Source organism: Rhamphochromis sp. 'chilingali' (assembly GCF_963969265.1).
Source record: "Rhamphochromis sp. 'chilingali' genome assembly, chromosome: 13".
Lineage (NCBI taxonomy): Eukaryota > Metazoa > Chordata > Actinopteri > Cichliformes > Cichlidae > Rhamphochromis > Rhamphochromis sp. 'chilingali'.
The window spans coordinates 16,191,616-16,203,650 of NC_137940.1; the positions used below are offsets into that span (position 1 = coordinate 16,191,616).

Genomic DNA, 12,035 nt, shown 5'->3' on the forward strand with positions numbered 1-12,035 from the left:
TGTGTGTGAATGTCAGTTGTGCTTGTGCGAATGGGTGTGAATGGGTGAATGCACAAGTTGTGTAAAGCGCTTTGAGTGCTCAGAAGAGTGGAAAAGCGCTATATAAGAACTAGTCCATTTACCATGAACAGCTGTGCTTATTTCTGAGACATGAGTTTTTGAATGTGTTCATATTTAGACGGTGTGCATCTGTATGCTGAAACTGTAATGGTGAACCTGAGGTGATGGTCAACAGAAGGCAAATATATATCAATATAAAACAATATTGAAGTAATGTCTTTACCCTCTGCAGTGTGTGGACGCAATCACCTTATTCACTGTAGTAAACATGCACCGCTAGCTCACGTGACTGACTGTCTCCATAGTTACATCATATATTATTAGCTATGTAAACAGCTTCCAAAGATACCGCCATAGCTCTCTGCAACTGTAACACTTTCACACTTTGCAAATCATTTCACGTGTTTGATAGTTATGAAGACAGAATATGTTTTTAAGGTTGCTATGGTTGCTATGGTGGTGGACTTGGGTGGACCGCGTCCGATTCCTGTTATTAGCTGTCCGCCGTAGGAAGGCTGCGTTCCATTTACAAGTAGTGACAGTCTGCCGCAACTCGAACTCAAACCCCGCTTTGTTCTTTAATTATAGGCCTTTTATAGCCGTTCATGGCACGCACACACACACATAAAGCACTTTGCCTCACCATGAGAATGCAAGTTTACCTAACCTAACCTTTAAAGTATCTGATATAGGATAGAAAAATGAAGCAACCAGAGATTTAATGATGAAGACTCTGGGTTCTGTAGTTCACGTTTTACAGTCCCGAAAGACTCTTTGCATATGATTTATTGAAGAGGAGTTTAGAATGCACTTTATATTTAGACTGTTGCTGTTTAATTTTTTACATTGTTCCGGTGTTATGTCATGAATAAGGTTTACCTGCTGGGGGTTTGATGGATCAGCTGGACAATACAGTCAAAGACCGACTTCATTCATCATATGCAAGAACCCTAGTTGGATTTTTGTTTTCACTCATGTTTTTGAACCAAATATTGAAAACAATTCTGACAGACTGGATACCTGGTCAGGGTGTACATTACCTTTTACTCAAGCATCCCAGGACAGAGCCCTGCCCCACCATGAGCCTGGGTGGATACGTGGTTATAATATAAAAGGACCAATACTGAATATGAATATTTCATGAAAATGAAATTATAATACAAATTCCTAGGTGTTTGTTATATCCAGCAAGAGTAATATTGATTACATATGTCTAAATTGCTAACCCTAACCCTAGCTCAACAGACCACAATGCCCTGGACTGTCACTATTATTACATGCTGTGAACATAAGTAGCTTTGATCACAGTTTATGTTGTAAAAGAGAAGGAATATTTAAAAAAAAAAAAGGTCAACATTGTGATATTATTTCTTCCAAACTGACCAGAAACATGCTTGTCAGACTCTCACAGCAAAGGATCAGACTCACTGTGCATGACGGCTCAGGCCAATGATGTCTGTTAGATCGTCAGTTGTTTAGTGCTTCTGTACAGTTAGGGTCACCGTCTCTATTTCAGAATAATTAATATGCGGAAAACACTAAAAGTTGATTGTCTTCCAATATTCTAGCATAATTAAAAAAACTTTGACTTTGTAAGTACATATTGTTACAGTCCTGATTCCAATATAATTCTTCATAACTCCTGCTTTGAAATACTGAACTTTGAAATTTATCTGATGAAAGATCATTTACAGTGGCACTCTGTCAGGATAATTCTGACTGTAAGATCACTGTATTAATCTGAATCCTTCTGCAATGTGCTGTGAATGAATGCTGATGCAACTCACTGTGGGAAAGCTGTTAATAAAATGAATCTGTGACACATGCAACACATTCACAGAGGAAGAGGACACAAAGGGAGGACACGCAGAGGCTGTGTTGAAGTCAGAAATCCAAATCTTTATTAAAAAACAGGCGGCAGTTACAAACAGGAAGACAAGCAGTCCATCAAACAGTCTACAGGGTCAAACATACAGAGAATTCAAACAGCAGTAAAAAATAACTGGACACTGAAAAACATAAAGCAATGTGTGACGCAATAAAAGGAAGCAGCACAGTATATTCACTGAATTATCACAATTACAAAAGAGAAAAACGATTTCTAAGGATAATTTTCTTAAATGCAGTTATAGTGTGGCTGGTAAAGATGGAAACATACAGAATGTAAACTGTGTGAGTTTGGTGAACTTTGTTAGTAACAAATGAGGAAAAAAAAAAAAAAAAAAAAAAGAGACAAAAACTCAGTATTCATTAATAATTAGAAAGCATCTAAACATTCTGGTCATGGATTTTTACAGTCTTAGTTCCGCTCGCTGTTATCATGATCATGATCAATGGCGAGGTCCTGAGGTGGGTGGGGCTGTCTCTGGTGATGTCACCATGAAGGAACAGCATCTGGCACGTGTTGGTTAAACATCCCAGTACACTGGTGTAGTTTCCTCTCCAGCTGTTTGACATTTGACACTTGAGCATTAAGGGGAAGAAGAAGAAACAGTGTTAGGTCAGGTGACCACATGGTTTCTAAAGTAACTGACAGGAAGTAACCAGGCCATTAGAAATGGATGGATGTGTTTAGAGTTACTGGAGTTGGGTAACTCTACTTACCAAAAGCAGAAGCACACAGATGAACAAAGCTGCTGAATGTTGCAGGAACATGCTCATGTGTGGTGGTCATTCAGTGCTGCTCCGGCAGGTTAGACAGTCCAAGACTGATATGCTGCCCATCTGAGAGTTTGAAAACACACATGCAAAGATTTATTTTGTATTACAGTCAAAGTTGGATGTTCATTTTTGTCCTTTAAAAATGTTTGTGTATTTGAAAGCACTAACATTTAAGGATGACTTGGATTGTCTCCTTTAAAGGGGAGACAAGTGTGTCCACTGATCTACGTCACTTTACCTGGATGATGACTCCTCTCTCCCTCACTCAGAAACACTCCTAATATAACCAAGCAAATAAATGATATTGAAGATTTACTTACATCATTACAAAAACAGGAAAAAGATCTCCCTTTGATTCTATTTCTCCATTCCTGCTGAACATCAGGCAACAAATATCCCAGTAAAATGTAAAGCACATGTTTTCTCTGCTTTGTCTAACCTCTGCAGAGCCCCTGTCAAGAAAAACATCTGTAAGCATAAAACAAATATACATTTCATAACACGTCACTGGACAAACCTCAGTCAGTTGATTTCCTATGTGCAGTGCAGACGAACATCAGTCAGCAAGTCAAGGTGGTGAGATGGACTGGTGTCCTTTGTGACTCTGCTGGTTCTTCTGAGGAAACACCACTGTTACGTCCCCCCACCACGGCGGGGGCAAAGGCAGGCAGGGGACAGCAACACTGGACAACCACAATCAATGAAGGAGGAAGACCACAGAGCAGTTAGGTATCAGGCAGAATTTAATGGTTGGACAGTCAATCTTAACAACAGAGAAGAGGTGGGGGGGGAGGAGGACTGGGCGGTTGATCCAAATCAAAGAAAGTAATAAAACAAAAAGAGGTCGGTAGCTTCCGGGGCCTAGCCTAACGGAAAGAAAAGTGCAAAACAAAAGGCCTACCTAGCTACTCGATAAAAGTCAGTGAAAACATACAAGGGTGGCAACAACCGCATAACCTAGTGTGACTAACAGAGTAAATTCTACAACCAATGTATAGGGTACCCCGGCTTACCTGTCCAGCCTCCCACCACACACAACATAAAGAAGCCTGTTCGCAAATGTTTGTCAAAGCAGAAGCCAGCAGCCCCAGCTGGCCAGGGAGCGGCTCATTTGTAGTGTTCCTTGGAGTGTGAGCCCAGACCAGCCAATAGACACCTGCCAATCAACTTCGAACTGGCCAATCAGAGGAGACCTGACGCCTGAAAGATAAACAGAACACAAAACAGAGCACAAAAGCAAAGCCACACCCCTTGGCACGTAACACCCCCACCCTTCAAAAACCAAACTCAGGGTTTGGTGACCTCTTTAAACAGCACGGGAGAGTGCGTCTGCTACAATGTTTTCTGAACCTTTTTTGTGATGGATATTGAGGGTATAATTCTGAATAATCAGTGACCAACGCATAAGCCGCTGGTTGTGATTATACATCTTGGAGAGGAAAACTAAAGGGTTGTGATCTGTGAATACTTGGACTGACCTCTGACCTGACTCTGTATGGACTTCAAAATGTTGCAAGGCCCACAACAAAGCAAGGGTCTCCTTTTCAATGGTAGAATACCTGAGCTGGTGTTTGTCAAACTTCCGAGAGAAGTAACTTACAGGATGGTCAATGCCCTGGGTATCCTCCTGGAGAAGCACCGCTCCCGCCCCAACTGCGCTGGCATCTATTTCCAGTTTGAATGGTAAGGAGAAGTTAGGAGCAGACAAAACAGGGGTGCAACAAAGTAAGCCCTTAAGGCTTTCGAAAGCCTGCTGGCAACTCTCAGACCAAATAAACAGCTTTGAGGGGCTGGTTAAGTCAGTGAGGGGGGCAGCAACAGAAGAGAAATTCTTACAAAATCGTCGGTAGTATCCTGTCATCCCAAGGAACCGCCGCAGTTCTCTCCTGGTGGTTGGTTGGGGGAACTCCCTAATCGCAGTGACTTTGGCATCTGCAGGGCGCACTTTTCCTAGACCAACTTGCTGGCCAAGGTAGAGGACACTGCCTCTAGCAAAATCACATTTGGCAAGGTTCAAAGTGAGAGATGCATTTTCTAGGCTTATGAAGACTTCTTTCAATGTAGCCATGTGGGTTGACCAGTCACTGCTATACACAGCGATGTCATCCAAGTAGGCTCTGCAGTTGGGGATGTTTCCCAACACTTTATTAACCAGTCTCTGAAATGTTGCAGGGGCATTGCACATGCCAAAAGGCATAACCGTATACTGCAGAAAGTGGTCAGGAGTGACAAAAGCTGAAATGTCAGATGCTTGCTGTGTCAAAGGCACTTGCCAATACCCTTTTAACATATCGAGTTTAGTGATGTATTTTGCAGGCCCAATTTCATCAATGCAGTCATCGATAAGAGGTAAGGGATGTGCATCTGGTACAGTGACAGAGTTCACCTTTCGGAAGTCGGTACAGAATCTTGGGCTTCCATCTTTTTTTGTGTCTAAGAGACATGGTGAACTCCAAGAGCTGGAGCTTGGCACTGCAAATCCATTCTGAAGAAGATACTCAACTTCCTGTTTTATGATCTCCCTCTTTGCAGGACTAACCCGATAAGCGCGCTGTTTGATTGGTGTAGGGTTAGTCAGCACCACATCATGTTTTATGACAGTGGTTTGAGACGGGATATCACTGAACAGAGATGGAAATCCCGATATGAGTGTTATAATATCATTACTCTGTTCAGCAGGAAGGTGGGACAGGTATTGTGTTAGGGTCGACAATATCACAGAATTACCTAGTCGAGCACTTTGAGGCTCAGCACCCCGTAACACCAACCCATCTTCATCTGGAGTAATCTCCACCTTGGTCACCGAAGCCATCGGAAACGTAGCCACAGATGGTACAGCTGAAGGTTCACGAGAGTTGTACAGCTTCATCATGTTGACATGACACACCCGAGTGGGACGTCTGCGATCTGGGGTCTGAATAATGTAGTTAGTCTTGCTGAGTTTTCTCTCTACAACATAAGGACCAGAGAACCTAACGGAGAGAGAGGAGCCGGGCACCGGAAGGAGAAGGAGCACTCTGTCACCTGGCAGAAATGAACGGTCAACAGCCCGCTGATCAAAGTGTCTCTTCATTTTCGCTTGTGACGTGGCTAATACTTTCCTGGTTAAGGAATAAGCCCTCTTCAACCTGTCATTTAGTGTCTTGACGTACTCTGGAAGGCTTTTGGCGTTGTCAACCGGTGTAGCTAGCCTTTCTTTAAAAACCTTCAAAGGACCCCTCATCTCACGCCCAAACACAAGTTCACTGGGACTAAATCCCGGAGATTCTTGGGTTGCTTCCCGACAGGCAAATAAAACAAGTGGAACACTTTCATCCCAGTCCTGTTGGGAACTATAACAGTGTTTCCTTAACATAGACTTCAAAGTCTGATGAAACCTCTCTAGTGCCCCCTGACTTTCAGGATGGTAAGAACTCGAGGTTATGTGTTCAATGCCTAATGTTTTCAGGGTTTGGGCAAACACTCTAGACTTAAAGTTAGTGCCTTGGTATGTTTGCACAGCCTTAGGCAGACCAAAGGTTGAAAAGAATCTCAACAGTGCTTTGATAACAATCTGAGCTGTTATTCTCCGTAGTGGGATTGCCTCGGGAAACCTGGTTGAAACGCACATGACAGTCAACAGAAACTGGTTTCCAGTTTTAGCTTTAGGTAGAGGCCCCACACAGTCAACAATCACTTTTTGAAATGGCTCCTCTACTACTGGGATAGGACAGAGAGGAGCTGGGGGGATTACTTGGTTTGGCTTGCCGGTCATTTGGCATACATGGCAAGTACGGCAGTATTGAACAACATCAGATTTCAGTCCGGGCCAGAAGAAATGTTTCAGAATTCTGGGGTATGTTTTATTAACCCCCAAATGTCCTGACCATGGATGGTCATGTGCTAAGGACAGTACCTGGGTACGATAAGCAGTAGGTACAACCACTTGATAAACTGCAGACCAGTCTGCGTCTTCCGAGACCTCACTTGTCCATCACGTAACACCACCGTCTCTCCACACCGTCACCATCTGTGAGCACAAACTGCTGCTCTGCTCTGCCAGCATGTAGGAAATCACATATCACACACACAGGGGTGAAGAAACATTAGAGCTCAACTTTGGATACTTTAGATCTTAACAGATCAAAGTAGCTCTTACTTTCAACAATCAGTGAACAGACAAACAATGATACCAAACTGATTCTGTATGAATACAATATGGTATTTTCAATACAGGTGTCAAATTAATTTATTAAAACTAATACAGATATATGTATATATATTTTTTTGATAAATTAGTTTGTTAAATTATAAGGATATATATATATATTTTCATTTAACAATTGCAACTGAAAGAAATTAAATATTGAACAAAAATATATTGTCACATTCTGAGCATGCTCAGCACGCTGACAGACTTGAAGTTGCTACAGATTTTAAGAAGTGATAATTATGGGGAAGAAAGTTCTCTTTTTCATCCGTTTAATCAAACATTTGATGCCTTAGATGTCTCAGTCTATAGCGTTCTGCAACTACAACTAACCTGAAGCTTGGATTTGGCTGCAGGTGCCCCTGTACATCCTTCTCAGCAGCACACATGTGGGTACCATTTAATCACACTTCTTCCTGAGCTTTGCTTCATCACAAGACCAAAGGTGGCATCCCGTGTCACAGTCTTATCATCATCCAGAAGAAACATTTGAAGAAACATCATGGAGAAGAAACATTTACGCGCCTCCTGGTTTTGTTTTCTGGTCCTGCAAAAAGACTGAGGACAACAAAGCCCAGAGAGCATGAGATACACAACATCCAACATTCAGACTCAACAGCCTCCATAAATGAAGAGCACCAGGTTGGTTCAGTTATAGTAGATATAAGCATACTTCTTTTTTTTTCTTTCTTTCTTTTTTTGTGTCCCGTTTGGATCTTTAGCCATCAGAATTGTTGTCTTAAGGCTAAGAAAGATGCCAAGCGGATTTATTTTACCAAGTGGATCATCATGGCCTTGCCATATTGGTCCATTTGATTGACCTTTGTTATAATTATAAATTTATTTTATTTTCAGTTGCTACAAACGGGACAGACATGACTGGGGGATAGGACAGGGAGAAAGAATGAAAGAAAGAGAGGGAGAGAAAGAAAACCAAAGGGGAGAAGAGACGGTGAGAAAGTGGGGGAAGAAAGAAAAAACAAAAACAAAAAAAAACCACCTGGGTCACCTGTATGGAAAAAAAAACAGAAGAGAAAGCAAACAACAAAGAGCAACATAATAAAAAAAAGGCACCATCACAATAAACTAGCTAGCAGTAGATATCAGTAGATACTAAATAATAAACGATATTGTGCAGCACGCAAGATAGACAGCGCACAATGTCCTTTGAGGCAGCAGCCAAGGAAGCTGTAGTTCGCGTCTGTGAATACCCGTGTGTACACCTGTGTGCATACCTGTGTGGATCAGCATGCTTGCATTCCAAAGGTTTCTCCATGTAACGATCTGCTAGGGAGTGTGGGGAGTCACAGCCCCGTCCTCCAGGGTATGAAGCAGGTATGGAGGAGATCAAAACTCCAGACATCCAGAGGCCCCCAGAACACAAGAGACCAAGGAAGACCAACAGAGGGGCAGCCGCGCCACTGTCCCAGTAAGAGCTGAGGAGAGTCCCAGATGAGGGCTCACTCAGCAGCCGCGAAGCAGAAGCCAGGGGGAGTTGCAGTGACGCGCCCGTGAGCTCCGCCGGCAGCCAGCTGTGCCTGAGTGACCGAGCCCCAGGCCGAGAGGCCGAGGGCACCCCACCTCCGAAGTGGCCCGAGCGAGCCCCAGGCTCCAGGCCCCGATAAGCGGCCGCCAAGGAGTGAGCCGGTGTGTACCCGGAAGCCCACCCCCAGACACAAAGAACCACCAACGCACCGACACCTGAGGGAGTCCGCCACTGGCAGGGGAAGTGGTGGTGGGTGGAGATAGGCCTCCAAACCCTGGAGGGCCTGAGATGTCCCCAGAGAGGTGGCGTCTGATACCCAACCTGACATATAGACACAGAAATACAGGCACACACAGACACAAACATCCATTCCCACCCTCATGCTCTCATATGCACTTACTCCACACTCAACCAACGTGGAGACAGACATAAAGAGACGCTGTACACACGATCACACTCCCCAAGCGTACTCTACGAACCGGGTCTAGGTACCCTTGCCCCTGGAGGGGGGAACTGCACCCAGACCCAGGTGGTGTTACCCTTTTCCCTGCGGTGGGGAGAGGCAGACCGCCCCGACTCCGCAGCAGCAGGGAGGCCCCACACTCCAGACCGCAGTCGGACGGCCAACTCCTCCTAGCCCCCCCGCTCCAGCAGGCCGCAGAGAACGGGAGTGAGAGAAGACTCCAAACCTCCCTCCACCCGCTCATTGTAGTGTTGATGCATGTGTGTTCTAAGGTGCAATTAAAACCCAGGAGGGCATGGAGCTAGCTGCCAGAGAGCAGCAGGTAAGCGCATGGTCCCTCCTGCTAGCCCTCAATGTCTACATGTATTCAAAATTGAGAGGTGGGCAACGACGCCAGGGGTGAGGTGTACACCCTGATGGTAATTTGGATTCCGTGTATCGTGCCCACCCCCAAGATCCTATATGTATGTGTAATGAGAGTGTGAGTAATGTGAATGTCTAAGTTGTGGGATAAAATTGAGGCAGAGGCGGCCAGAAGGGGACAGAGGGGGGGGGGGGGGTAGCCTCCTCTGCACCCTGGTGACATACCCCTACTCCAAGGCCCTGCATGTGTGGGTGGTTGTGGTGGAGCGGGAAGAGGGAGGCAGCTGGAAATGGGGAGGGAAGAAAGGGAGGGGCAGGTGACCCCTCCCTGGGGCCAGCTCCCCGCTGACCCCAGTAGGCACTCCCATACTCCGCGACCCACCAGGTAAAGGGGGGCCAGGCCCATCCAGACGGGGGCCCAGCACAGCAGCGCCCCCCAGCCCCACAGAGCCCGGGACAGTCCATCCAACCCCACCACGGAGAAAACTGCACCCACCCCACCATCCACTCATTTTCTAGACTACATGAGACAATAGACGCCCAGGCTGAGATCTTCCTCCACCTCTCCTGTATCTCCCTCCTGCAGAGAGTTCCTGAGGAGAGGAAAGCTCCTGCAAGGTGTGACAATCTCCCCCACCAGTTGAAGAGCCCCCCAGGTGGCTTGACGCACCGGCGGCACCCTGCGCCAGGGATGGGCCCCCATGCACCCACCCGCCCACAACCCCGGCAACACACCAACCAGGACCCAAGGCCCCGAGGCCCAGCCAGGGCCCCAGCCCAGAGACGGAGCGCCCCCAGAACCTCACGCCCATCCCGGACCCACCCTGGGGCAGACAGGCTATCAGGTCAGTAACCCACGTCCGTCAGCACAGACCCTCCCCTAGCCCCGCTGCACGCAGCCACGAGGAAACAGTCGCCCGAGAGCCAAAAGAGCCCCCAACCGGACATGACCGCTACCCCGGGTTGAGCCCCCGCAGTGTTTCAGAGCATTGTCAAAAAACGCTCACAAAAATTCCAAAAGTAAGATAAATCCCATTATGCCATATTGTGTTTTTTCAGCGATCATGATTACATGATGTTTTGAGTGAAAACTGGGGAAAATTCTACTATAATATTGTTATTTTTACAATAAAATGTAATACAGCACTTCATAAAGAACATCATACCAAGAGTCAAACATGGTGGTGGTAGTGTAAAGGTCTGGGGCTCCTGCTTCAGGACCTGGACAGCTTGCTATAATTCATGGAACTATGATTCGTGGAGGAGACTGTCTGGTCATCAGTTTGCCCTGCCACATATAGATTGTGCAGCAGGGCAATGACTACAAGCACACTAGCAAGTCTGCCTCTGACTGGCTCAAAAAAATGGTGTGCATTAACTCAGTATAATGAGTAACAGTTTTGACATTTATGAGCAGCACTCCAAAAACCATCATAACCAAAGAAACCAGGCTATTCCTCCTACTAGTGATTAGCTAGACAGAGTCCCTCTTCTCTTCATGGTGCATAATTTACTTATTGTTTTTTGGGGAGAGAGTTAGATGCCGCAGAGAGCATTCATTAACAGTTTCCATAGAAGTTTTACTACCTGCTAGCAAAGTGTAAAACTACTAGAAACTACTAGAATTTTACACTCTGTAAAACTTTTCAGTTATTTATTTGTAAAAAATGTTTGGAATCATGTCTGATTTTCATTCCACTTCTCACGTGTACACCACTTTGTATTGGTCTTTCATGTCGAATTCCAGTAAAATTGATTCATGTTTGTGGCTGTAATGTGACAAAATGTGGAAAGTCCACTGTATATTGTTTTTTTTTTTCTTTCCTTTTTTGGTCCTCTCAGAGTACTCAATAATCTCTTTATGTGAATGAATTAAAAATCTGGCATTGTGATTCCCAATAAAAGGCAGATTAATTGAATAGTATTGATAAGTAGATCCTTACGAACATGGTGAGGCAGTTTTGTTGATGTTTCTATGGAGACAAAACTTTAAATAGAAAGAAATGAACAATAAAAATGTATTAACTATGAGGATGAACCTTTCTCATATCAATACATACAACTTGAATAGTGTTTGATTTTTAATAAAAGCTTGATATCAGTCACTGAGAATGACTCAACCTGATAAAGTGCTGAAAGATAAAGTTCAGCAAACAGAAACAAGTAAGGAGCTTATCAAACATTCAGCTATGGAGCGGGGGACATAAGAGCTTGTCATGCTGAAATAATTCGACTATCTCTGATGAGACACATTTGTGCAAATCTGGTTCTGAGGTGCATGTTTAGATCTAAATTGTGCTGAGGAGGGAGGCTGAAGAGAGTAATACCTTTGCATGTGTTAACAGGCTGTATTGTGTGTTTGTGGTGTCCTTTACCTCTTTCTCATTGCCCACAATATGCAGGAGGGATATTTAAGATCAGCGTCTCCACCAGTTCTTTGCTAGTTCATCAGCTACCCTATGGTGGTAACAGGCCTCTTAGAAATTGCTTGTCTTTCTGTTTGTCTCATTTCAAGCAGCCTCACCATAACTCGATGCTACCCAACATTTATAATTTATAATACACATACTTCTATAATATAAATGCCCACATATTTAAACAAATACTTTAAACCAAACCTACATTGCACTAGCATTAACGGTTAAAAACAGTCCAAATTATTTTGTCCCCATTACAATGATCAGCGAAGCTGTTCTTCCAGGTGTAACAATAACACTTAACTCACTAATAACACACTAAGCCCAGAAACTCATCAGGACAATCAAACTGATGCTGTTAGGTAAAAAGATGTAGAATAAATCAATGCCCTACAT

General features: G+C 44.4%; 1 long non-coding RNA gene across 1 annotated transcript; it reads right to left on the reverse strand.

The window, feature by feature from the left end:
- Positions 1 to 1,951: 1,951 nt before the first annotated feature.
- On the reverse strand, positions 1,952 to 3,838 carry LOC308409059. Its single transcript, XR_013973916.1, has 5 exons — positions 3,735 to 3,838; positions 3,239 to 3,404; positions 2,890 to 2,998; positions 2,665 to 2,784; positions 1,952 to 2,523 (listed from the first exon to the last, which is right to left on the reverse strand). It is a non-coding gene; the product is annotated as an uncharacterized lncRNA (long non-coding RNA).
- Between the last annotated feature and the right edge of the window lie 8,197 nt (positions 3,839 to 12,035).